Below are 27391 nucleotides of genomic sequence, written 5' to 3'. Positions count from 1 at the left end.
AAGACTTGCCTTGGGTAAAGCCATGCTGACTTTGTTCCATTAAACCATGTCTTTCCATATGTTCTGTGATTTTGATGTTTATAACACTTTCCAATATATTTCCTGGTACTGAAGTCAGGCTAACCGGTCTGTAGTTTTCCGGATCGCCCCTAGAGCCCTTTTTAAATATTGGGGTTACAATAGCTATCCTCCAGTCTTCAGGTACAATGGATGATTTTAATGATAGGTTAAACATTTTTACTAATAGATCTGAAATTTCATTTTTGAGTTCCTTCAGAACTCTGGGGTGTATACCATCCGGACCAGGTGATTTACTCCTCTTCAGTTTGTCAATCAGGTCTACCACATCTTCTAGGTTCACCGTGATTTGGTTCAGTCCATCTGAATTATTACCCATGAAAACTTTCTCCAGTATGGGTAACTCCCCAACTTCAGTAAACACCGAAGCAATCATTTAATCTTTCCGCGATGGCCTTATCTTCTCTAAGTGCCCCTTTAACCCCTTGATCATTTAATGGTCTGACTCCCTCTCAGGCTCTCTGCTTTGGATATATTTAAAAAAGCTTTTACTGTGAATTTTTGCCTCTATGGCCAACTTCTTTTTAAATTCTCTCTTAGCCTGTCTTATCAATGTCTCTTAGCCTGTCTTATCAATGCTTATGCATTATCCTGTTTTCTTCTGTTGGATCCTTCTTCCAATTTTTGAATGAAGATCTTTTGGCTAAAATAGCTTCTTTCACCTCCCTTTTTAACCATGCCGGTAATCGTTTTGCCTTCTTTCCACCTTTTTTAATGTGTGGAATATATCTGGACTGTGCTTCTAGGATGGTATTTTTTAACAATGACCTCCCCTCGCATACTTTTTACCTTTGTAGCTGCTCCTTTCAATTTTTTTCTAACAATTTTTTTCATTTTCTCAAAGTTTCCCTTTTGAAAGCTTAGCATGAGAGCCGTGGATTTGCTTACTGTCTCCCTTCCAGTCATTAATTCAAATTTGATCAAATTATGATCACTATTGCCAAGCGGCCCACCACCGTTACCTCTCTCACCAAATCCTGTGCTCCACTGAGAATTAGATCTAAAATTGATCCCTCTCTTGGCGGTTCCTGAACCAATTGCTCCATAAAAATGTCATTTATTCCATCCAGGAACTTTATATCTCTAGCATGTACCGATGATACATTTACCAGGTCAATATTGGGATAATTGAAGTCTCCCATTATTACCGCACTACCAATTAGGTTAGCTTCCCTAATTTCTCTTAGCATTTCACTGTCAGTCTCACCATCTTGACCCGGTGGACAGTAGTATACCCCTATCACTATAATCTTCCCCGACACACAAGGGATTTCTACCCATAAAGATTTAATTGTGCATTTAGTCTCATGCAGGATGTTTATCCTGTTGGACTCTATGCCATCCCGGACATAAAGCGCCACACCGCCTCCCGGGTGCTCCTCTCTGTCATTGTGATATAATTTGTACCCCGGTATAGCACTGTCCCATTGGTTGTCCTCCTTCCACCATGTCTCTGAGATGCCAATTAAGTCTATGTCATCATTCACTGCTATACATTCTAATTTTCCCATCTTACTTCTTAGACTTCTGGCATTAGCATACAAACATTTCAGTTTGTTTTTTGTTTGTATTTTCATTCTGCTTTTTAATTGATAGGGAGAAGTTAGAATTTTTAGCTCAGGTGAGTTTTTAGTTACAGACACTCGGACTACTTTTCTAATTATTCGAACCTCACTGTCGGGATGCCCTAATGCATCATTAGTATCCTTTGAAGATACCTCTCTCCGAACCATACGCTGCTGAGCAACTGTCGGCTTTCCCCTTTGTTCTAGTTTAAATGCTGCTCTATTTCCTTTTTAAGGTTAGTGCCAGCAGTCTGGTTCCACCCTGGTTAAGGTGGAGCCCATCCCTTTGGAAGAGACTCCCCATTCCCCAAAAGGTTCCCCAGTTCCTAACAAAACTGAATCCCTCTTCCATGCACCATCGTCTCATCCATGCATTGAGATTCCGGAGCTCTGCCTGCCTCTGGTGACCTACGCGTGGAACAGGGAGCATTTCATAGAATGCTATCCTGGAGGTTATGGATTTTAACTTTCTACCTAAGAGTCTAAATTTGGCTTCCAGAACCTCCCTCCCACATTTTCCTATGTCATTGGTGCCCACACGTACCACGACAGCCGGCTTCTCCCCAGCACTGTCTAAAATCCTATCTAGTTGATGCGTGAGGTCGGCCACCTTCGTACCAGGTAGGCATGTAACCAGGCGATCCTCACGCCCACCAGCCACCCAGCTGTCTACATTCCTAATAATCGAATCACCAACTATGATGGCCGACCTAACCCTTCCCTCCTGGGTTTGGCCTTGGGGAGATATCTTCGGTGCAAAAGGACAATGCATCACCTGGAGAGCAGGTCCTTGCTACAGGATCCTTTCCTGCTGCACCAGTTTGATGCTTTCCAATCATGAGACCTTCTTCTTCTTCCAAGGCAACACCAGGGCTGCCAGTCAGAAGTTGGGACTTGGCTACTATGTCCCTGAAGGTCTCATCTATATACCTCTCTGTCTGCCTCAGCTCCTCCAGGTCTGCCACTCTAGCCTCCAGAGATGAGACTCATTCTCTGAGAGCCAGGAGCTCTTTGCATCACATGCACATGTACAATTTCTCACTGGACATATCAAAATTCCTAAGAGATAGATTGTTTCTGCTGTAAGCTACCATTCCTTACAGAGAAAGAAGCAGATTTAAAGATTAAAAGCTAAGGGAAAAATAATATAAACATTCAGGCTTCTGATAATTAGGTTATCATCCACACAGGCCTTGCTTTCTTGACACCTCCTGAAGAGGGATAGCAGCAGGTTCCCCCCATTAAAAGTTATAGGGATAAACAATGGACTGGATCTGATAGCCCTTGAAGAAATGGATTCTGCTGCTATCCTATTTATAAAACTACTCTGCACACTCCAATGTGGAAAACGTATGTGTATACCACTACATTGCAGTGGTTATATGTGCGCATAGCAAACCATTATAAGTGAATAATAACAAATGTGTTTACATTTGCTATTAATTAAAAAAAATGTACTCTTGTAATAATTAAGAACATAAGAAGTTGCCATATTGGGTCAGGCTGAGGGTCTATCAAGCCCAGCATCCTGTTTCCAGCAGTGGCCAATCCAGGCTATAAGTACCTGGGCAAGTACCCAAACATTCAGTAGATCCCATGTTACTAATGCCAGTAATAGCAGAGGCTAATCTCTAAAGCGGTAACTTTCAAAGTGGTGCGCATGAGCACACGGAAGCGCTGATTTTATAACATGCGTGCATTTATGCACGCATGTTATAAAATCAGCTACCCATGCATACATGCATGCATGATTTTATATCGACGCGCGTCTGTGCGTGCGAATGCCATCTCGAGTGCCTAAGGGAGGGATTTTAGTAGATGGGCGTGTCGTCACCAATACACGTTTACCCAGTTAAAATATAGGTCTTCCATATTCCCCTAGCTAGCCTATCTTTCTTTTCCTCTACTTGCCCCAACCCTTAAAACCCCACTGACTAGGCTAGATTTTTTAATTTTTCTACTTACACACCATCCACAGCTGAAGTAAAGATTTGAAGATAGGGACCCCGAGTGCGCGTCAGAGATACAAGCTGGTGTCATTGGGAAAATCAGGAAACCCATGCACTGCCCAGATGATGCCCACACCCCACCCCTTTTTCACAAAACATTTTTTATTCATATACCAGGAAATATGTATGTGGCTGTGGGCCTTGTAAAATTCACGTGGCCTGCGCATGTCTGAGTCACGTGCGTATCTCCTGGTTTTGCCTCGTGCAAGCCTTTGAAAATCCAACTCTGTCAACCTGATTAATAGCATTCTATGGACTTCTTCTCTAGGAACTTTATTCAAAGCTTCTTTAAACCCAGCTACACTAACTGTCCTAACCACATCCTCTGGCAATGAATTCCAGAGCTTAATTGTGCATTCAGTGAAAAAGAATTTTTTCTGATTTGTTTAAAATGTGCTATTTGCTAACTTCATGGAGTGCCTTCTAGTCCTTCTATTATCTGAAAGAGTAAATAACCGATTCACATTTACCCATTCTACTCCTCTTATGATTTTATAGACCTCTATCATATACCCCCTCAAAATTAGTTGCATAAATCTTGACCATTTATAAGCACAATTTTATGCCATTTATAAAGTGTTTGCTCCCGGTGCTTATCTTCCTACTTGCACCATGTCCAGAAAGAATAGAGTGCTTTTTGAGGAAGCCTAATTTCCTTCCCAAGAAGGTGAACCTTCTTGACCATGAAGTCATGAAGGTCCAGAACATCCTTTATGGGTCAGAGTCCAGGCAAGTGGACTCACTCAGAAAGAAGAGGATGTGGGAGGAGATCCATCACCAGCTCAAAGCAGCTCGACACCATTCTGAAAAATGGATGAAGAGACAGAGACCCAAATTACTGTGGCTCTGTCATGCACATTAGACCTGCGACAGCATGCATTTGGCCAGGAAGAGGGCAGCTTAGCTGAGGAGGACCTTGTTTTGGCTAGAGAAGAGGAGGTACAGGCCACTCCAGTTTAGAGGTGGATTATGGAACTTAATGCCAGATTGGCAGAGGAGATCACAGGCCTCAGGCATGACATGTAAGGCCTGAGGGATATCGTACAAGAGGAGATTCAGGGTGTGTGGCAAGAGCTGAGGGGTATTCGTGAGGAAATGCTGGCCCAGACTGCAGTGTGGAGGCAGATGCTGCAGCATATGACCACTACCAGCTGTAGACCCACCAGCTCCCATACTACATGATCCCTCCCTGAATGCAGACTCATCAGCCTTTACAGCACCACCACCATCCTGGATGGTGCCTCCCCAGGCCAGAGTTTCATCTGCCCCTTTGGCAGTTCCACCTATTACTCCACCATTGCCCATTCTGGTTCCACTTCCTCTTGTGCCACCAACACCTGCACCAGTACTGCTTCCAGCATCACTGCCACCATCACAAAGTGCTGTCCCCCCCCCTCTCTGAGAGTATAGATGCCTGAAGATGAGAGGTCCCCCACTGCTAACAGGACATCTCCTGTGCAGCCTCCCATAGCCTCCATTGAGCAGCACACACCTTTCTAAGCCTCTCCAGCAGCTATCAGTCTGTGCCACTGCCCCAAATTGTCCCGGTCCTCCAAGGACATTAGCTGTGAGTGATCAGACACCACTGCAGAGGAGCATCAGATTGGGATAGGCCAAGGCAGTGGAGGTTCCCCTCAGAAGAAGAGGGCAGCCCTGAAATCATAAAATGTTGTTATTTTAATCACATTGAGCACTCGTGTAAATAAATTCACCTTCATCGTCTTAAATGTCTTTCTCTCAGTGTTCCATTCTCATATAGCCTGCAGTTGAGTCTGGCAATGTATCCCCTGCAATTCCTGTAGACTCAGATTGTGTGCTCCCTTCTCCTCTTCATCCAGATGATCTTCTAGTTCTTCTAGAGGAGGCAGGCCTCTGGGTTTGGAAAGGTTACGAAGCCATGCAGCAGGCTAAAAAATCTCTCAGACCTTAGCAAGGTTGTAGAAGCCGCATCCCCCAGATTTGTCCAGGGATCAGAAATGTGTTTTGAGTGCCCTAGTCTTCTGGTGGGCCCTGTCATGGCAAGAATATGCAGTGATCTGTGAGTTAGCTAGCAGGATCATGAGCCAGGTTTCGAGTGGATTTTCTGTATCACCTTTAGGGGAGAATATAAAGTAGTGTGGCCAGATTTAATTCACTGGTCGAGGTTGTGGAGCGGTCTTTCTGGGCCAATGCTGTAAGTCCACCTATATATGAGAGAGACTAAAAGAAGAAGTTAGTTGCTGTGTGGTGCATTCCTACCTAGAAGCTAGCCCCTAGTGATGCGCCCTTCCTGGAAACAGTCATGAATTCCTTACTGTGAGAAGCTGTAGGCATCATAACTGGATCCTAGAAACCTGACTATGAACTTTGTGATGATCTTCTTGGCTTCAAAGACCACCTGCATATTGATGGAGTAGAAGCTCTTGTAGTTGTGGTAGGTGGCCTCATCGTCCCCTAATGCCCTTATAGGGATGTGAGTGTAATCAATAATCCCCATGACGGAGGGGAAACATGCAATATGGTAGAAATCAGTTATTATAGTGGTGTGTTTTCTTGAGAAACGCATCCAGGAGCTGTTCTATACATATGGAGGTTGCTGGCTGGCTTATTCCAGCCATGACCCTAGAAGTGTTTGGAAAGTGCTGATGGCCAAATATGCCAGGGTAGTTATGACCTTGATGTGTACACGCTAGGCTTGGCTCCTGTGGGTGGAAGTTTGCAGGTCCTGCTATAATTGCTGGGATAAGTACAGTATGAATCCCTTAATGAATCTGAACCTGCACATGATTTGTTCCTCTGACAGATCCAAAAACTGTGCCCTAGTCCTATATACTCTCTGTAAGGGGTACCTTCTGCTCTCTGTTCTCTATTCCTCCTCAATCTTTGTGAATGACTGTCCATAAGCCCATTAACGAGCAGTAGTATATTTACTCTCTCAGTGTTGATAACATTTACATAAAAGTTGCTTTTAAAATAGCACATTACGCATGTATTTGCAAATAATGCACTGACATGCCCCTAACACGCCCTCATTTTTCACGCATACTTATACCCGCAAAGGTGCATATATGCATGTATGTGACCCATTTATAAAATACGGATTAGCCACAATTGCTTCATGTACATACATATATGCACTTTGTTTTGCGTGCAGTCTTTTGAAAAGCCTCCTCACAGTCTGCTAGTACAAGCCGGTTGACACTTGCTAACTCCTATTATAGTTTGATTGATTAGCTACTCCCAGCAAATATCTAGCAAGAACCATCATTTGCGGAATGACTTTCATCCAACCAGAATCCCAACTCACTTTACAATCATATTATTTTGGAAACAGGCAAATAAAGAGTCTCCAGGCTGGGGGGGGGGGGGGGGGGGGGTCATGGTGGTTTTTTCAGCACAGGGGGCTGCGCTTCATTTTCTGAGAGGGAGAAGGAGAAATGGCATTATTGCCCAATTACAGTCGGGTCAGGTAAGGCACAGGGGGATTAAATGGCCTGCCCAAGGAGACAAAAGATTTTGATCTTACATTATATGTACATATATTGTGTGGTATTATTCTGAATGTGAAGGGAAGGGAAAATGTTCCCTCATAGTATTATTTTATTTTGTCTCAAAGCAGGGACTGAAATTATGTGATAAAATATTATCTGAAAACTGGCAGCTTACATGTACTAGGCTGAAAAGTCAATAAGCTTCCAGTGATTTCCAAGTGTACAGTGTGTTATCTGCTGCTTTTGATATTCTTGCGGAGCATGATTTACAGATTTCTGCCTTTGTCACGCTGTAGTTTTGGATGGGCATTTTGTGAAACCTTTAAAGACTGATGCATTGCTAATAATATCTCTGGGGAGCACTAAAAGACATTATTGGACAGCTAGCATCAGCTCCCAGAGAAATTATCTCTAGGCAGCCCTCAGGAGTAATTATGAGACTTGAGAAGCAAGGATTTGACATTTGAAAATAAGCTGTCATCAGCTTCAGAAATCATCCAGTCTTTTCAGTGCACTCTCTCTCTTTAGCTATTATTTTACATTTAACTAAAGCAGTATTTTCCAGAAAAAAAGCAAAACAATCTCCTCCATCCTTCTTTCAAAACACCAGTACTGAAAGTCCTAAGGGAATGTATGTTATCTGTTATTGTTTATTAGCATATTGTCAATGTTATTGTGTTATCTGTATGGTTTCCAAAATCAATGTAATTTAAAAATTTCAAATAAATAAATATTAAATTACTAAGAGCTCCATTTTCAGCCGCTGTGCCGGATAAGCTTATCCACCTAAGTAGCAGTGTATATTCAGAGGCGCTGCTGTGCCACTGAATATAAACGGCCATCTTAAAGATAGCCAGAGGAGTTTATCCGGCTATCTTTAGGATAGGTCTGTGGCCCAATCAGATTTAGCCGGATAAGTTATCTGGCTAATGCTGCTCCTCCCCACAACATTTCCCACCTGCCCCTGGAATGCCCCCGTTTATCTGGCTAAATTCTAGCCGGATACGTGGCTGAATTTGCTGGTTTTGCCATTTAGACATTTAACTTTTTAAAATTATCTGTTTAAATGGCTTTTGAATGTCGAACTCAATATTTTTAGAAATCATTACTTACAACAATATGTACAGGAATTACAATTCCATACACAATTAAACTTTGTTAATTGCCTTGCTAAGTTGCATATCTTATGCTTTCTTTCCTGCTGTTCTCTGGAGAACAGATGGTATAGGGAAGTATTCAAACTAGAAATGATTATCATGCCTTTGTTCTAGCAGGTCCAGGCTGAGATCTCAGGTGTATATAGTCAGTTGTAAAGTTATTTTTAAAGGATTTCCAGTTTAATTACTGGAAAGAATATCGGATAAGCCTTTGCTTATGTATTGCACGACACAATTAAGATCACTGGATCACTATAAGTTTATTGAAACTTGTGTTTTTCATTTTTATTGATCCTACGTTTTTTATGTTATACCCCACCATCAGCTCTATGAGAAAAGGCGGCTTAAAAATAAATGGAGTAATTTATTTGAAAATTTGCTTTTCTCTCTCTTTTTTCCACTCAGCTGTTTCCCCCTCCTTTTTTGGTGCTTCCAGTTACACTAAAACAGGGCTGGTACCATGAACCTTCATTTGCAACAACTCTGGGATTTTCCCTCCATTTCATATTCTATTTCCACCCCGTCCTAATGGATCCAGTCTGGTCATTGCTGCGACAGCCCTTCAGCCAGGAGCCACACATCAGGGCTGACTCTGGAGCCCTGCAATCATGGACCCTTTTTCCAGCCACTACGTGTTACCCTTGAGCGATGACCTTGTCTCACTGCTTCACCGGGGGGGTTGTGAGTGCTGCTGCTACCGCAGCATCTCCAGACCCAGCTGATCCAGGGAGCGGAAGATTTGTCTAGAGAATTAAACCGGGACCTTCTAACACGACCACTGACCCGGCCCCGTTTTGTTTTACATTTGTCTCCAAGTACTTGCAAGAAATAATAACAAGGGGGCTTGGGTGCTTCTGCAAGTAGAAGATTCACAAACAAATGGTACCCTGTGAATTTACCAAGGTTGAGGAAAACAAGAGGGGATGTGGAGTGACTGCAGCTGGAACTCCACAGCAGTGGTTCCCAGTCCTGTCTTGGAGGCACAAGATATCTATAATGAATACACATGAGAAAGATTTGCATATATTGGAGACCTAGTCTATGCAAATCTATCTCATGCATATTCATTGTAGCTATCCAGAAAGCTAGACTGGTTAGGTATGTCTCCAGCTTGGGCTGGAAAACAAAAACAACTCTAGAGCTGTGTGCCATGTTCTACAAAGTCTGGAACTGGCCCAGTCCAGGCAAAGGAAGCTAGATCTCAGTATATGTAAACATCAGCCGACACCAAGGCTCTGACAGTAACTTTATGCTAATCTTTTTCCTTCATTATTTTTATAGCTTACCCATCTCATTTTCTGACAATTAAGTAGAGGGGAAAAATATAAAAAGACAAGTTTCTTTGATAACAAAGCTTGACATTAGGATTTTATTCATTCTGAATATGGATTAGACTAGGGCAATTTTAACCCTTATTTACTGGCCCTTTAAATTAAGTAAGCACTACCTTTTGTGGGGAAATGATGACATCTGTATAGAATTTGTAGGTACTGTCATGGATGTGAGCCTTTTGGCAGTGGCATGATTGATGCAGCCTACTGAGCCTAGCAAACAAACCCGCTAGGCCCACAATGACAGCTGGTGGACTTGATCTTTCAGGGACTGGAGCTGGAGCTTCAGCTATACCAGCTCCGTTGCCTGCAGAGTGAGCCCTTACATTCCAGGGGCTAGCAGGGCTTAGGCAAAAGTCCTGTAAGTAGTGTTCAGATGAAGTCAAGATTTGGGCAGCAGTCAGGTTTGGCAGCGAGCAGACAGTGTTCGGGTCCAGACCAAAGTTGGGGCAGACATCAAGCAGACAATATCTGGGTCCAGGTCAAAGTTGGGGAAGGCATCAAGCAGACAGTATCTGGGTCCAGGTCAAAGTTGGGGCAGGCAGCAAGCAGACAGTGTTCGGGTCCAGGCCAAGGTCGGGGCAGGTGGCAAGACAAGGCAAGATAGGACACTGAGGACCAGGACAAGGCAGGGCAGACAGGGCAAGCAATCGAAAAGGGCAAGGCAGAAACAAGGTGATGAGGCAAGACAGGGCAACAAGGCAATTATGACAACTGGATGTTATGGTTATTGATGTTTGGGTGGATCCTTGGACACTGTGGCAGCTGACCATGCCCACGGGGGGCAGTCCCGTGAGGGACCACAGTGTCAGGCTAGGCTCTGGACACACAAACACAGATTTGAATCTTTTATTAAACAGTTTTGGAAACCACCAGAGGTGGCAGTAGTGAGTAGTAGATGTTGAGCCCGGCTGGGCAGGTCTCCCACAGAACGCTGGAACAGCGAATCCTCTGCAAGGCAGTGCTGTAGTGGAAAGAGACTGAGAGTTATGAGTACACAATGAGAAGCATTCAGAGTCCCAGGTGGAATTAGGAGAAGCTCCGAGACAGGGAGAGCAGGCCCTCGAGGAGCGAGTACCTGATCCCTTAGAGCAGAGAGACTCAGTTGTATTGTACTCACGTAGCAGTAACAGAGATTCCACTAGACGAGAGGTCTGGCACCGGAACAGAGGGCAGGCCCTCGAGGAGCGAGTACCTGGTTCCAGTGAAGCAGTACTGTGGAATAGATGGTAGTTGTACTCACAGATGGAAACTGTTAGTGAAGACTTCCAAGTAGAAGGGTTTGAAGATGCAGGCAGCGACTCAGGGAACATGGGCCCTCGAGGAGCGAGTACCGGTTTCCTGAAAGCACCTGAAAGAAGCAGAAGAGGACCCTGAGGAGCGGGTACCCCATTAGTAACCCCAAAGGGTGTAAGAGTTCCAGATCACACTGGAGTGGCAGAGCAGCTTCGGTATGGAGAGCGAATCCCATCCGTAGAGTTACTGTTGCTAACTCAATGAGCTAGCAAATACTGTAGGCTTAAATATCCGGGCAGCGTGACATCATATCAGGGGGATGACCCTGAGGTTCGCGCCAATGTGGAAATAAAGATGAGGGCGGCGTACGCACGCGCGCCCTAAGGTCCCTTGGAGGAGCATGGCGGGAGGCAGCACCAAAGCCGGTCCGGGGACACCGGAGAGGACGGCAAACAGACGCAGCGGCAGCCAGTAGTCTGAGGTTAGCAGGAGGAGCCGCAAGCAGTGAGAGGTAGGCGGGGCAAAGCCATCGAAGACCGACGGTCGCAACACTGGACAACAAGGCTAGATAGGACAACGAAGCACAGGAAGACAGCAACACGCACTGCAAGGCAGTAGGGCCTGTTGCTGAGGCATCTCCTGAAGGTCCAGTGGTGCTTCAAATAGGGAGGCTTGATGACATCACTCAGAGGTGCCATGGCCTTTAAGAGGCAGGAACTGGTATGCACACCTTAGGGAGTCCTGATTGAGCAGGGGAATGGTGGCGTCTTGCTGCAAAGATGCCGACTGTGCTCAGGCCATCGACAGCCAAACATTACTGATTTGTTACCTTCTCCACTCCCACCCTTTGTGGAGTGAGTCATTTTTTGCAATTTTCAAAGGAGTTATGCACATAAAATAAGAATATACACACACAAGTAACTTGTACTCACGTACATGCTATTTTATAAACATCAAAAGTACATATTTTTTGTTTCATGTGCACATTTACCTGCTCATAAAAGGAGCATGCTAGGGGTGATCTGGGATGGGGCCAAGAGATACATGCAGAAGTTGCTATTTTATATGAGATTTACATAAATACATTAGGCAGCTTATTTGCACAATTTTACACCTGCTAATTATCTACCACAATTGATATTAGACTCATCTGTTGTCTGCTGTTGTTGGATGGGAGGTCTGGGTGAACTGGTAGGAGTTTATGTTGAAGAACTAGAATGGTGCCAATGAACAGGATATGTACTGAGTGAGGTATCAACAAACTGGTGATTTCAACTACATGCGCTTACTTTAAAATATACCTACTTCCACATATAAATCAGGGTTTTATGTGAACAAGTTACATTTTTTTCAAGCTAACAGTTATGCACATAAGTAGCTATTAAACAAGACACTTACTCAAATAATTTTACACCTTATATTCATCTTGAGTAATTTTTTTGGGGGCTGAATATTAAAATATATCCAGCTTTGAAAATTAGCTGGATAAGACTTATCCAGTTAACTTATATGGGATATTTAGCGGCATGGCAATGCAACTGAATATACCTGGATAAGAATTAAAGTTAGCCAGATAAGCTTATCCGGCTAACTTTAGACCTATGGGGTATGTCTATCTTATCTGGTTAACTTAACTGAATATGTCTCAATATTGCTAATTTTACGACTAACAGGGTCATTTATCAAAATGCGTTATGGCGTTAATGCACGCGATAGTTATCGCATCGCAGGGTGCAAATGTAAATTTTACAAATGTATTCACAGGGGCGGGATTGGGGAGGGGTTTGGGTGGGATCAATGAAAATGAGGGGCATTATCACAGCATGTGATAATGTAACCCACACTATTGCCGGAAATAACTACATCTTTTTCCCGGCGTTAAGCTGCGTAATATGCCCGAAATGGGCAAAACGCAATTTGCGATAAATATCACAAATTCTGCTTTTGGAGGGGGGGTGCGAGAGAGAGAGAGCGAGCCTCTGGGGTGGCATACATAGTAGTCAACCATTTATACTGCTATAGGAGGGCCAGCTAGTAACTTGAAGTGAGGATTTGGTGGTGGTCTAGGGTTTTGTGGCCAGTTTTACATGCAGAGTGAGACGTACGAACAGCACAGTAGACCTTGGTAAAGATTTGACGTGATTTGGAGTGAGGAAAGTCATACAGAGATGAGATTTCTACAATGTTCTCTCGCGCTAGCTTGGCGGACTCTGTACCAGGGTACTATCAAGCTAGGGTGAGAGAACATTGAAGTAATCTCATCTTTGTCTGGCTTTCCTCACTCCAAATCATGTCACATCTTCACCGAGGTCTACTGTGCTGTTTGTACATCTCACTCTGCATGCAAAACTGGCAACAAAACCCTAGATCACCACCAAATTCTCACCTCAAGTTACTAGCTGGCCCTCCTATAGTGATATAAATAGTAGAGATGTGAATCGTGTGATCGATCGTCTTAACGATCAATTTCGGCTGGGAGGGGGAGGGAATCGGATCGTCGCAGTTTGGGTTTTTAAAATATCGTGTAAATCGTGTAAATCGAAAACCGGCACACTAAAACATCCCTAAAAACCACCCCGACCCTTTAAAATAAATCCCCCACCCTCCCGAACCCCCCCAAAATGCCTTAAATTACCTGGGGTCCAGAGGAAGGGTCCCGGTGTGATCTTTCACTCTCGGACCTCCGTGCGTTGTAGAAATGGCGCCGGCGCTACCTTTGACCTGTCATATGACAGGTCAAATGGCGCCGGCCATACGGCAACACGATTCGACTGCAGGAGGTCGTTCCGGACCCCCGCTGGACTTTTGGCAAGTCTTGTGGGGGTCAGGAGGCCCCCCCAAGCTGGCCAAAAGTCCCTGGGGGTCCAGCGGGGGTCTGGAACGACCTCCTGCAGTCGAATCGTTTTTCCGTACGGAAAAACGATTCGCGGTAGGAGATCGTTCCGGACCCCCGCTGGACTTTTGGCAAGTCTTGTGGGGGTCAGGAGGTCCCCCCAAGCTGGCCAAAAGTCCCTGGGGGTCCAGCGGGAGCGATCTCCTAATCTCCTGACGTCGGGGGACAAAAAAACAAAATGGCGCCGGCGCTACCTTTGACCTGTCATATGACAGGTCAAAGGTAGCGCCGGCGCCATTTCTACAATGCACGGAGGTCCGAGAGTGAAAGATCACACCGGGACCCTTCCTCTGGACCCCAGGTAATTTAAGGCATTTTGGGGGGGTTCGGGAGGGTGGGGGATTTATTTTAAAGGGTCGGGTGGGTTTTAGGGTTGTTTTAGTGTGCCGGTTTTCCCGCCCTCCCCCTTCCCCTCCCCCTTCCCCCGATTTACAATTTTTTGACGATAAATCGGGGGAATTGTTATTGTATCGCGGCTCTAACGATTTTTGACGATTTAAAATATATCGGACGATATTTTAAATCGTCAAAAAATGATTCACATCCCTAATAAATAGTTTACTGCTATGAAAGCCTTATAAAGAGTCTCTCTCTCTCTCTCTCTCTTACACCTGTCTAGGCACTTTATCTGGCTAGTGGTATATATGGATATTTAGCAGCAACAACTTAACTGGATAAGTCTGATTTATATGGCTAAGTAGTATTTTAATATCTACCCCCTTGTGTACGTTTGGTTGGGTGGGAAATCTGGGTGAACTGGGGGGAGCTTAGGCAAGAGCATCTCGATGACCTGGAGAAAGACTGGGCAAACTGATAATTCAATTACATGGGCATGTTTTAAAATATATCAACTTATGTGCTTACAATTGAGTTTTATGTATGTCCTACTTATTTTAGTGCATATATTTTTTAAATAGGTGGGAAAAGTATGCATGTTCAATGCATTGAAATAATTATTTTCAATGGATTGCATATATTCATGTGTACATATTTGTGTATGTTGCAGGATAGGGATACGTGTATTTTGTGATATGTGCAGCTTATAAAGTACTATTGCAGATCTTTGCATATGCATATTGTGTTGCGCTCCTCCCGTGGCAGGAGCCACGGGAGGTGCCTACCTGCGCAGCCAGAGGCTGCAGAAGCCAGGGCCTTGCCTGGTTCCCGCAGGAGCTGCACCGGGGTTCCTCTCACGGCACGGAGCCACGCCTGTCTTTCCTCCGCAGCCCGGAGGCCGCCCCAGACATACGATCCTCAGTGGCCTGGAGGCCACGGTCCCTGGACTCGGTTGCCGTGTGGAGCTGCTTCTGGAGGCCTTCTTGAGGCCTGGACGCCGCCGCTTCCTCGTTGAGGCCTGCCCTGAGGCCAGCTTCCTCCATTCTGTCTCTCCTCCTCACAACGGCATCATGTCCGCTGTCAAAGGTCCTGCCCCTTGTTTTTAAGGGGCGGGCCTGCGGCTTCTTCCTACATTTAAAGGGCCAGCCAGGTGTGGCCCTCCTGGACTTCTCCCAGGGAGTTCCCTGCTTCCAGCCCTATAAAAGGGCTCTTCAGTCAGTCCCAACTTGCTTTGGCAAGGGGCTAGTCCTCCCAAGGACTTCTCGTCTCCAGCTCCTAACCAGGCATCCTGATCTTCGTCCATGGACTTCCTGTATCTTCTTGGTCTATGTCCTGATGTTCCTGAATTTCCTTGATGTCCTGATGTTTCTGATGTTCTGTGATGTCCTCATGTTCCTGTTGTTCCGTGATGTCCCAAGTTCTGTAATGTATCCCGGTCCTAATGCTCCAGGTTCCGTAGGACCTGTGCCTCCATAGAGTCCCTGATTTAATCCGAGCTTCCAAGTTCTAAGTTTTATCTTCCAAGTTCCAAGTCCTGACTCCGGAGGATCCAAGGGGTTACTGCATCTTGTGCTAAGAGACTTCCTGAGTCTGCCCCGCTCTTCCTCGTGGTCCGTGACCAGCCATCCGGCTGTGTAGGGCGCAAAGTGGACATTGTGGTCCGCGACCAGCCCCACATGCTGTGTAGGGCACCTAAGGGTCTTGCTCATCCCTCTCTGTATCCTGTCTTCGTCTCAACTTTCCATCAATGTCTTCTTTCCAAGCTCCACGTCTACATTCCAAGCTCCATGTCTACGATCCACGCTCCTGACTCCCAGACTTGGACTGTTCACACCGCAAGGGCACACTTTCTCCTTGTCCCACACTGGAGAGTTCCCGGTTGTGCTCCGTCCCATCATCAGCATAACTGAATTGCCAAGCCTTGAGTGTCCCGAGCTCAAAGCTGACGCAAGCTCCAACATATTGTGCCATGTGGAGTTGTTTGAAATTTATCCTCATAATACACAACTTCAATACAAGACAAACAACAACCTACACATAAATAAGACTTCAACAACATGTAAAAGAAAACATAAAATATACAATGAAAAAAGATACAGCAAAAATACAAAAATGTTAATTTTTTTTTTAAATAATCCCAAAAGGGTATTGGGTCTTGGATAATTCAGACATTTCCAATTACAGCAATTCCCATGTATGAAGAGAAATAAATTCTGAGTAGAATCCCATCATGATTTTGTCTCTTGATCTTCTTCAGGGAAATTATTTCTACTCAAGGTACATTCAAATATATTCTTCCAAACAAATCTCCTCAAAGGGGTAATAAATGTAGCTTCACATGGTATGCAGATACATTGCAACCTCACATCTAGAACCAAAGAGGGCTGTGAACAGTTCATTCATATGAAACTCCAGAATACCAGTAACAGCTTCCACATAAACTATTGTGACCTAATTTCCAAAAGATGCCTCTGCTGCCCACTTGAGCTTATACTATATCAGGACAAAGAACTGGGACAGAAAGCCAAACTGGGTTTCTCGCTCTTAGAGGGTGCCACAGATTGGTTTTACTTAGCCTGGGGGGTCTTTAATTGAACTAGCACCATGACAAGAAAGTATTAAGGAGTTGTGGCATAAACAAGGTTATGCAGAATTCAGCCTGAAACTTGTCCTGGCTGAGAGAAAAAAAAACCTGGAGTTAAAACAGATGCTTTTATATCGTTGAGCTGCTGCCTACCAAAATCACCCCTAAAGGGTTAATAGGCAAAAGAAACTAACTGGAAGGGAGGGGGAAGCTGCGTGGAGAAACAAGGAGTCAGCTGACTCTCCAGGAACCTATGGGAGCTGCAGATTTTCAGCACCAAAGAGAAATGGCAAGAAAAGTGCATTTTACAGTTTGAATCTTCTGGGCAGCTAAAGGCAGAGAGAGAGAGAGAGAGAGAGGAAAAACCCTGCTATGAAGGAGCAGGAGAGTTAGTTTTCCTGATGTTAGGAGCTGCAGGAGCTGCTCACCAGCTGTTCCAAATGAATCCAGAGACCAGAGGGGAGTGTGTGCACCTACCCCACAGATTTGGATTGGGAGAGTATCTGAATTCTGCACCCTGCTGAGAGGCAGATTTTCAAAGCCTATGTGTGTAAATCCACCTGGATTTACACACATGGGGGGGGTGTTACGTGCACCGAGCCTATTTTGCATAGGCCCGGCGTCGCATGCAAGCCCCGGGGCTTGAAAAAATAGGCGGGGCATGGGAGGGGTGGGGCGGTCTGGGGGCAGGGCAAGGGCATGACCAGAGGCCTCTCCACTGCCACTTGGCCGGCAGGCACAACCTACGCCTGCCCAAAGGCAGACGTAAATAACAACACAAAGGTAGGAGGGGATTTAGGTGGGGTTTCGGTGTGGCCTCGGAGGGAACGGAGAAGGCTGCGCGGCTCGGCGCGCACAAGTTGCACAATTGTGCACCCCCTTGCGCACGCCGACCCTGGATTTTATAACATGCGCGCGGCTGCGTGCGCATGTTATAAAATCGGGCGTAGATTTGTGCGTGCCGGGTTGGGCGCACAAATGTACGCCCGCACGTACCTCTTACAATCCAGCCCTAACTGTGAAAACAACAGCTAAGAGGTGAATTTTAGGCACATACTTTAAGGGATGTGCAAAAAGGTTGGGCTCACGCGAACCAGGCGGATTTTAAAAGCCTCCGAGGTACACGGGTATCTCCTGCAGTGCACTCATCTTGAAAGTTTTCAAAAAGAGGTGGGGTGTGGGTATTTCAGGGCATGAACCTAAGCCATGACTGCTTCCGAATGTATTGACCGTCGTCTCCCACTTCACTCTCCCCTGACCCCTCCGCGTCCTACCTCCCCTGAACGCCGCCCCTCACCCTTTTGGGTGTACTTCTCCCCAACCTATCGCTGTTGATATACTTTTCCTCATGTCATTGGTTAGCTTGCTTCGTTAAACTGCTTTGTTAAAATGCGAATCTCAACCATATATTTAACTCTTCCTGTCCCTTTTAGCCTAATCTCTGTTAGACATGAAATTTATTGTAAAGCTTGTTGCTATGTTATGTTACACTGTGAACCGAGGTGATGTTGCTAACGTGCCTCGGTATATAAAAAACCTTTAAATAAATAAATAAGATGTGCATGTAAATACTGACTTGGCTCAAGGCCCTTTGCCGCATGACTTTGTTTTTGCTATGGATGCCATGTAAGTTATAATTTAAAGAAAACTAGGCAGATCTGTGGGGGTTAGGAGTTGGAGCTAACTGGGGGGGAGTTAAGGCCATCAAATCAGAGGGGTTGGAGGACCTTTCTCTTAACTGGGTGAACTGGGGATGAACTGGTAAAACTGGAATGGCACTGACACGCGCCCCTTTTAAAATCCCCTGATTTATGCGGTAGAAGCAGGATTTGCATGCACATGCGTATGCCCACTTAAAATTTGGTGCTGCATTTATTGCCCGAGGTGATTTGTTTGGAAGAGTATATTGGGATATACCTTGAGTAGAAATCTTTTCCCCTGAACAAGCTCATGAGAGAGAGCAAAATATGTTGAGATCCTACTCGGGATTCATTTCTCTTCAGATATGGGATTTTCTGTGATGGGAAATTTCTGAGTCATCTGAGACCTTTATGAGATTATTTTTTTAAAACCTTTTTGTTTTTTTGCAGTTTTGTATTTTATGCTGCAGTTTTTTTTTAAATTATTTATGTGTTTTATGTTTTGTTTTATATGTTGTTGAAGTCTTGCCAATGTGTAGGTTGCTGTCTTCTATTCCACTTGTGTATTATGGGGTAGATTTTCAAATGTAGGTGCCTAGGGCTTTTAAAATCAGCCCCTATATATTTTGGGATAACATATGTAAATTAATACTTAACAAAATTTCTGATACGTTATTGTTGATTAAGAAAGACAACAAACAACATATGTAATCCACACAGAATAATCTTATTAAACATTGCAGATTATGGGGCAGATATTAAAGTCTACACCCGATTTTATAGCAGCCGCGCGCATGTTATAAAATTCAGGGTCGGCGCGCACAAGGGGGTGCACGCCGAGCCCTAGGGGAGCCCTGATGGCTTTTCCCGTCCCTCCAAGGCCGCTCCGAAATCAGAGCGACCTCGAAGGGAACTTTCCTTCTGTTCCCCCCCTCTTCTCGTCCCTTCTCCTATCTAACCCACCCCCCCAGCCCTACCTAAATACCCCCACCTTTATTTTGTTTTTTACACCTGCCTGTGACAGGCGTAACTTGCACGCGCTGGCCGGCTGCCAGCACACGATCCCCCAGCATGGCCACTGTGCCGGAGGCCTCGGTCCCGCCCCCGGACCGGTGCCCCGCCCACGCACCCTTCCCGCCCCTTTTTCAAAGCCCCGGGACATACGCGCATCCCGGGGCTTGCGTGCGTTGCCGGGCCTATGCAAAATAGGCTTGGCGCGTGCAGGAACGGGTTTTAATGGGTTACGCGCGTAATATACGCGCGTAACCCTTTGAAAATCCACCCCTATCTGAATAAACAAATAAGTGTAAAGCAATAAAATAGAACATCAAATGCAAAGAATGAAGCATAACACCCTCTGCCAGCCAGCGGACTTTTTCCACCTCCTGCATTGAGGAATGAAACAATACTCTGCTCCTACTTTAGACAGACAGAAAGACAGAGACACCCTTAATATTGTCCAAAACTGGTGTGAGGACCGATTCTGTAGCATGGTCAGGGCAGAAACCTGACTGATATGCGTTCAGAACATTTGCTCTTTCAACAAACTGAGAAAGTAGGTCCAAAACAGCTTTTTCCAAACTGCTCCTGCCAGTTCTGGGTCTGTGTATATTCTGATAAGTCCTCTTTCTCTTATCACTTCACCCAGCTGCCTAGGGTTCAGCAAGAAATGCTAAGAACTGCCTGTGTAGAAAGACATATGCCAAAGCTCTAGTGGAACTGGCTTTATTGTTATATTTTTGGAACTCACTTTAGGCAATTTCACTGTAAAAGAGGGATACACATGGTTAAAGAAATAAATTAAATTAAAGGCTAATTGGCTAGATCCGCTGTTCAACAGGAGAACAGCAGAAACTGAAAGCAATAAAGAAAACCAGCTTATTTTATACACACACATTTTCATTCAGCTCCTGCAAGAATGTAACATTTCCCAAATATACAGCTTCCATCCTATTATGGTCCTTTTGCTCATGTGCTAAAGCCATTAAGAACATAAGGACATAAGACTTGCCATACTGGGTCAGACAAAGGTCGATCAAGCCCAGTATCCTGTTTCCAGCAGTGGCCAAGCCAGGTCACAAGTGCCTGGCAGGATCCCAAGGGGTAGAAAGATTCCAAGCTGCTTATCCCAAGAATAAGCAGTGGATTTCTGCATTTCTTCCTTAATAATGGTTAATGGATTTTTCCTCCAGGAACTTGTCCAAACTTTTCTTAAATGCAGCTGTACTAATAGCTTTCACCACATTCTCTGGAAACAAATTCCAGAGCTTAATTATGAGAGGAGTAAAAAAAATATTTTCTCTTATTAGTTTTAAATGTATTACCTAGTAACTTCATTGTGTGTCTCTTGGTCTTTGTACAGAGGCGGACTCCAGGTAAAGATCCGTCCGGGGATTTTCCGCCCAGGCTGGCCCGGGAGATACCCTGTGGTCTGCCAAGCGCAGCTCTGTCGCGGCCGCGCTTGGCAGACCACATGACCAGAGCGACCGGCCCACCGGGGGATGCCCGATCCCCCAATAGGCCAATCTGCCCCTGTCTTTGTACTTTTCAGAAGAGTAAACGGATTCACATTTACTTGTTCCATTCCACTCATTATTTTATAGACCTCTATCGTATCTCCCTTCAGCTGTCTCTTCTTCAAGCTGAAGAGTCCTAACCTCTTCAGCCTTTCTTCATAGGGGAATTGTTCCATCCCCTTTATCATTTTGGTCACCTTTCTGTGTCATTTTTCTAATTTTGCTATATCTTTCTTGAGATGTCGTGACCAGAACTGCACACAATACTCAAGATGAGTTCGCACCATGGAGTGATACAGAGGCATTATGATATTCTCTGTTTTATTCTCCATTCCTTTCCTAATAATCCCTAGCATTCTATTTGCTTTCTTGACTGCTGATGCTGCACACTGAGAAGAACATTTCAACTTATTTTCAACAATGACACCTAGATACTTTTCCTGAGTAGTGACTCCTAATGTGGAACCTTGCATTTTGTAGCTATAATTTGGGTTGCTTTTCCCTAAATGCATCACTTTGCACTTGTCCACATTAAATTTCATTTCCATTTGCATGCGCAGTCTCCCAGTTTTGCAATGTCCTTTTGCAATTTCTCACAATCCTCTTGTGATTTAACAATTTTGAATAATTTTGTGTCATCTGCAAATTTGATCACCTCACAAGTTGTTCCAATTTCCAGGTCATTTATAAATATATTAAAAAGTAGCGGTCCCAGAACAGATCCCTGGGGCACTCCACTATTCCTCTTTTTCCATTGGGAAAATTTACCATTTAGCCCTTCTTTCTGTTTTCTATTAACCAGTTGACAATCCACAATAGGACACAACCCCCTATCCCATGACTTTTTAGTTTCCTAAGAAGTCGCTCATGAGGGACTTTGTCAACTGCTTTCTGGAAATCCAGATACACTGTATCAACTGGCTCAGCTTTATCCACATTTTTATTTACACCCTCAAAAAAATGTAGCAAATTTGGGAGGCAAAACCTCCCTTGGCCAAATCCATGTTGGCTTTGTCCCATTAAACTATGCCTATATATTCAGCAATTTTGTTCTTTATGATAGTTTCTACCATTTTGCTTGTTAGAGACTTCAGACTCACTGGTCTGTGGTTTCCTGGATCGCCCCTTGATCCCTTTTAAAAAAATTGGCATTACTTTGGCAATCCTCAAGTCTTCAGGTACCATAAAGGATGTTATTGATAATTTGCACAGCTGCCAACACAAAGGGGCAGATTTTAAAAGCCCTGCGTGCGCCGAGCCTATTTTGCATAGGCTCGGGACGCACGTATGTCCCGGGGCTTTGAAAAAGGGGCAGGAAGGGGGCGGGGCGGGAAGCCATTCCGGGGGCGGTCCAGGGCGGGGCCGTGCTGGGGGATCATGTGCCGGCAGCTGGTCAGCGCGCCCAAGTTACGCCTGCCATAGGCAGGCATAAATAGCAAAATAAAGGTAGGGGGGGATTTAGGTAGGGCTGCGGGGTGGGTTAGATAGGGGAAGGGAGGGGAAGGTGGGGGGGAGTGGAAGAAAAGTTCCCTTCGAGGCCGCTCTGATTTCGGAGCACCTGCCGTCCATTGTTCCTACCATGTGACAGGGGCCGACCAATGGCATCGGTAGCCCCTGTGACATAGTAAGAGCAATAGCTATCGGCGCCATTTTGAATACCGGCAGCCGACAGCCCGAGTGCAGGAGATCGTTACAGGACACCCTCCCCCCGCCGCCCGCTGGACCACCAGGGACTTTTGGTAAGTCTTGGGCGGGTCAGGAGGATGGGGGTTTATTTGCTAGTGATACATTGTATTCGTGGGGAATCGCGATACGTTTCGCTTCCCCACGAATACAACGAATAGGGACATATACGTTGCGGATTGCCAATATGTCGAAAACGAATGCACATCCCTAATAAAGGCTCATAAAGAACTATTTAAGCAAATGTCAGAGCTGGAGGAAGAATTCCTTACAGACTGTTACAGTAAGAATTCAGGGAGAGTGAAGTTGGCAGAGCTTCAGAGCAGAAGTGTTTTATGCCTCAGCTCTACCAGAGCCTGCTAAAAAGTATTTAAATGTGTTAGCAAGCACAAAGAGGAAGGCACACATTTATTTGAGACTGTGAGAATCTTGTATATGTGTGAATGAGATATTTACATTGTTCTAATTCAGAGAGTTCCAGGCAAGAGCCAGAGTAAGTTAGATAGCTGATTACTGTTAACAACAGTAGCTGTAACGCATGATAATTTGACAGCTCTTGATAGCAAAGTATATGAGCTGAATGAAAATTGAGAAAAGAAGTGGTGAAGTGAGTTTGCTAGAACATATTGTGTTAAACTGCACTGTAATTACTTTATTTGAGAATTTCAGATGTATACGAATCTCTCTCTTAATACTGAGCCCACGAAAAATTCCAGGCTTTAATGAGAGATATATCTCTGGAATAAATAATTGATTCCCTTACTATATCTGCTCTAACCTGGATAGATTGTTTAAATAAGGGGCTGTGGGGGAAAAAACAAACAGTATTTCAATTTTCTGAGACTGTGTTGTATCAGAAAACATAATTTCTAATTTAACTCTGTATTCCTGGAAGCAATTATTTCCTGAAAGTATTAACTTTCATTGGTCTCCCTCTGTGAGGACTGAGCACAAACAGACAGTGGGAAAAAAAAACCAAACCCAGGTCCTGAGTGAAACTCAGTAAAATCAGAAAAAGGGACAAATACCTTTATCAATAAAATTCATCTTGACCTGGGAAGGATAATTATTCTGATGAAATGCAATACAGTGCAAGGGAACAGAGTGAATTTTAAAATCACTGCAATAGTGTTTATGTTTTTATAAAAACTTCTGAGAAAACACCAGATAATATCTGCAAGCAAGTGAGTGTGTGTGTGTGTTGGGGGGGGGGGGGGGGGGAACTGGTTGATAACTAGTAAGAATAAATAATTGGTCCTGGAACCAAGAAATTTGAATAAGCATGTATGTGTGTATGTGTGTGTGTGTGTGTGTGTGTGTGTGTGTGTGTGTGTGTGTGTGTGTAAAATGAGAGAATGAGTGATTACACCTGACCACACTGTGACTCACCCTGAAGAAATCTCCTCTGTGCCTTAGTCAGAATAGGGTGACAAAAATGTTCTGTTTATTCATCATGCTAGCCCAGTTCATTAAGGCTACTGAACCACAGTTTGAGGGAATTCTAATATCACCAGCGGAAGATCCACTTGGTAATAGAATAGACAGCAAGATTATTTTTTATTTTGTTTAGTCAGAGAGGGATTCAAGCCAGGAGACCACACTCACTAAACAGATCCAGTGATAGAGCCCCTTCACTACTCAAGCTACAACCCCTGTCATCGTTTCACTAGCATCGACACCAACATCGGTTAAGGGGATGAAATCCAGCTTGTGTGTCATCGAGTCAGCTAAGTATATGCATATAGGGCCTGATTTTAAAAAGCATTTGCACACTTAAAATTGGATATTATATGTGTAAATGCTACTTTACCTGTGTAAGTGGGCTTTTGAAAATTTCTACAATATATGCCATTGAATTGTCCGTAGGATTTACTGACGTAAGTGCACTTTACTCAAGTAAATGGCTTTTGAAAATTGCTACAATAGCATGTTACATTTATGTGCCCAACTCCTTTGAAAATTCATAGAGTACACACACGGTCTAGTTAGACCATCTGACTAACTGAGGCATTTCTACAGTCATAAATGGTGCATCAGACAGTGAAACTGGAAAACACAGATAGTAACTCTGATTTAAAAACCCTGAAAAATCTGTACAGAGTAATACAGAGGGAAGAAACAAAGGAAAGAGACAGAAAAAAGGAACATACATATATAAAAGAGAGAGAGAAGCTAAGAAAACTCAGACACAGACAAAAGAAAAACAAAAGAAAAAAACCAAACACCGCTTCAGTGCTTACCATCCATAAAGAAAACAGCTGTAGTTCACAGCCTCTGAAAAATATAATATACACACAAAGACTCAATTTAGTTCAATGAGCAATTATTAAGCAGTTAACTGCAATAAAAATAAAGTTCCTTTCAGAAGGAATTAATTATCTGATAAGCTTTTCAGGTAGTTAAAAAACCCCCATATTCTTCTTTTACTCTGATTTGCTGTTATTTATCTGAAAGAAAAGAAATAGAACAGTAAGTGTTATGACTGGCATTGTTAGTGTTACAATTCTACATGTGATCTCTGAGCATCATTAATAAAACTGAACTTTAACAGTTTCTTTAATCGAGATTTCAGTTTTCTGGATCCTGGGAGAAGTGCTGGGTGACTTCCAGACTCCTTTTCCATTTCACTGGAGACCCGGCAGGAAGGAAATTTCGCTTCTTCCATTCTTCCCCCCCCCCCTTCTGACATTTCTAACTGATGGCTCATTTGGTTACCTCTGAAACTCCCTTAAGCCGTTTAATCACCTTGGCCATCACTGCAGGAGAATCACTAGCAGAGGCTTTGGAAATTACTACAATACCAGTTACATTTACACGGCTAAATGCTTTTGAAAATTACCCCTTGTAAGATTTGCTCTCTTCAGAATGGTCCAAATATACTTGGGGTGCATGAAGAGAGGAATCACTAGCTGAAAGGGGGTGAGATCCCACGCTGGACACCATAACTACAAAAAGACATTAAAGAAGGTAGAGGCGATTCAGGGGAGGGCTACCAAAATGGTGTACACTGAAATGCTGATAGAGCTAAAGATGCGCTCTGTACAAGAGAGAATGGAAATAGCGGAGATGATACAAACATTGAAATATTTAGGAGGTTTCAATGAAGTTCCAGAAAGAACCATTTTCCATTGCATGAAAAGTTCTAGTACAAGGGGGTCATCATATGAAGCTGAAGGGAGGGAAGCTCAAAGGAAATGTAAGAAAAATGCTTTTTCACCGAGAGGGTGCGAGACCCCTAAAACAGACCCAGCAGAGTCAAAAGAGTGACAGATTCCAGCGTGCATGACCTCAGTGGTGGAGGGAGGCCCATGACAGCACAGAAGGCAAATACAAATGGACTGGTTGGGTGAACCAAATGGCCCCTTTCTGCTGACATCGTCCATATTTCTCTTCTTCTAGGGATCTGCTGGGGGTGAAGGCTGTGAACTTCCAGGGTGCAGAGAGAGGGTAATGGAAGAGGAAGTTCAGCAGGCTGCGGGTCATCCAGCATGGCATCCGGAAAGACATTGTTCTGCTTTGGTGAACTTTCTCGCATGTGAACGTGCCACCCAGCACATTTAAAATTACCATTGCTGCAAGTCTCCCATTTGCCTTGTGCTCTGAGACCCTGCCACCCTGCCCATCTTTCCTTCCACAGACCCTACTGGATTGTGTGGTTGTTAAAATCACAACCAAGACAAATGAGGCAAGACAAAGAACAGACCAGCCAAAGCGAATGTAATCCTTTGTTCGGGGGGTTTGCTGCTTCCCCTAGGGCCATAAAAATATTTTTTAGTCGGGGCTGCCTTCTCCTCTAGCTTCAGATCCCAGAGGGGGAGCAAAGGAAATCCTTCTTGGCCCAGGTGATGATGTGTTTCTCCTTCAGTGGGTGAATCTCTCTGGTACTTTATTTTCAACAGGGACAGACAGGCTGGACGGCAGACTGGGCATTCATAGAAAATGTACTGATTATTTCCAAAATGCCAGTCATAGTCCAGTATACTTTCCACAACTGAAACTAAACAGTAGAACTATTTACATAATCCCTGTGCTGGGGAGCTTGTGTCCATCTCTCTAATTCCTGGAGGGTAGTTTGCCCTTTTTTCCTCATCAGTGTACAAACAGCCCCAGGTGTAGGGGAACCCCAAAAGTATGCAAAAATCCTACCTGAGTCCAAAGCTCTGTCTCTTGCTCTAGGCCTGTGTTCTGATCCCTTGGGGGTGGAGATCTAGTCAGGAATCTCCAGATCTTGATGTTTCATCCAACACTTTTCTTTCAAATCTGTTTGACTTCTCCGGGGGGAAAAGTCTGATGTTTCCGGTCTTGAACCAAGTTCTCACTCTCCTGACTCCAATCTGTGAGGAGGGGCGGGAAAAACTTCCACACTAAAGAGATTAGGACTCTTTTGCTTGGAGAAGAGACGGCTGAGGGGAGATATGATAGAGGTGTTTAAAATAATGAGTGGAATAGAACGAGTAAACATCAGTCAGTTGTTTTACTCTTTCGAAAAGTACAAAGACTAGGGGACATGCAATGAAGTTACTGGGTAATACATTTAAAACTAATAAGAGAAAATACTTTTTAAACAATGTATAATTAAGCTCTGGAATTCGTTGCCAGAGGATGTGGTGAAAGCTATTAATATAGATGTGTTTAATAAAGGTTTGGACAAGTTCCTGGAGGAAAAGTCCATTAAGAATTATTAAGGGAGAGTTGCAGAAATCCACTGCTTAGTCTCCAGATAAGCAGCTTGGAATCTTTTTAACCCTTGGGATCCTGCCAGGTACGTGTGACCTGGCTTGGGCACTGTTGGAAACAGGATACTGGGCCTGATGGACCCTTGGTGTGACCCAGTATTGGCAACTTCTTATGTTCTTATGTACTAACCAAAAGGAGAAAAAGTGATTGATCTTT

At 44.3% G+C, this 27391-nt stretch overlaps 1 long non-coding RNA gene across 1 annotated transcript in view; it reads left to right on the top strand.

Moving 5' to 3' along the window:
- Positions 1-27087, top strand: part of LOC115086877 — a 57851-nt gene extending 30764 nt beyond the window's left edge. Inside the window, exon 4 of the long non-coding RNA XR_003855358.1 lies at positions 25898-27087. This is a non-coding gene — a long non-coding RNA (uncharacterized LOC115086877). The remainder of the gene's footprint in view (positions 1-25897) is intronic.
- Positions 27088-27391: the final 304 nt, after the last annotated feature.

This window comes from Rhinatrema bivittatum, chromosome 3, assembly GCF_901001135.1.
Source record: "Rhinatrema bivittatum chromosome 3, aRhiBiv1.1, whole genome shotgun sequence".
NCBI lineage: Eukaryota > Metazoa > Chordata > Amphibia > Gymnophiona > Rhinatrematidae > Rhinatrema > Rhinatrema bivittatum.
The sequence above is the reverse complement of the archived record's forward strand: the minus strand, read 5'-3'. Positions and strand labels throughout refer to the sequence as shown.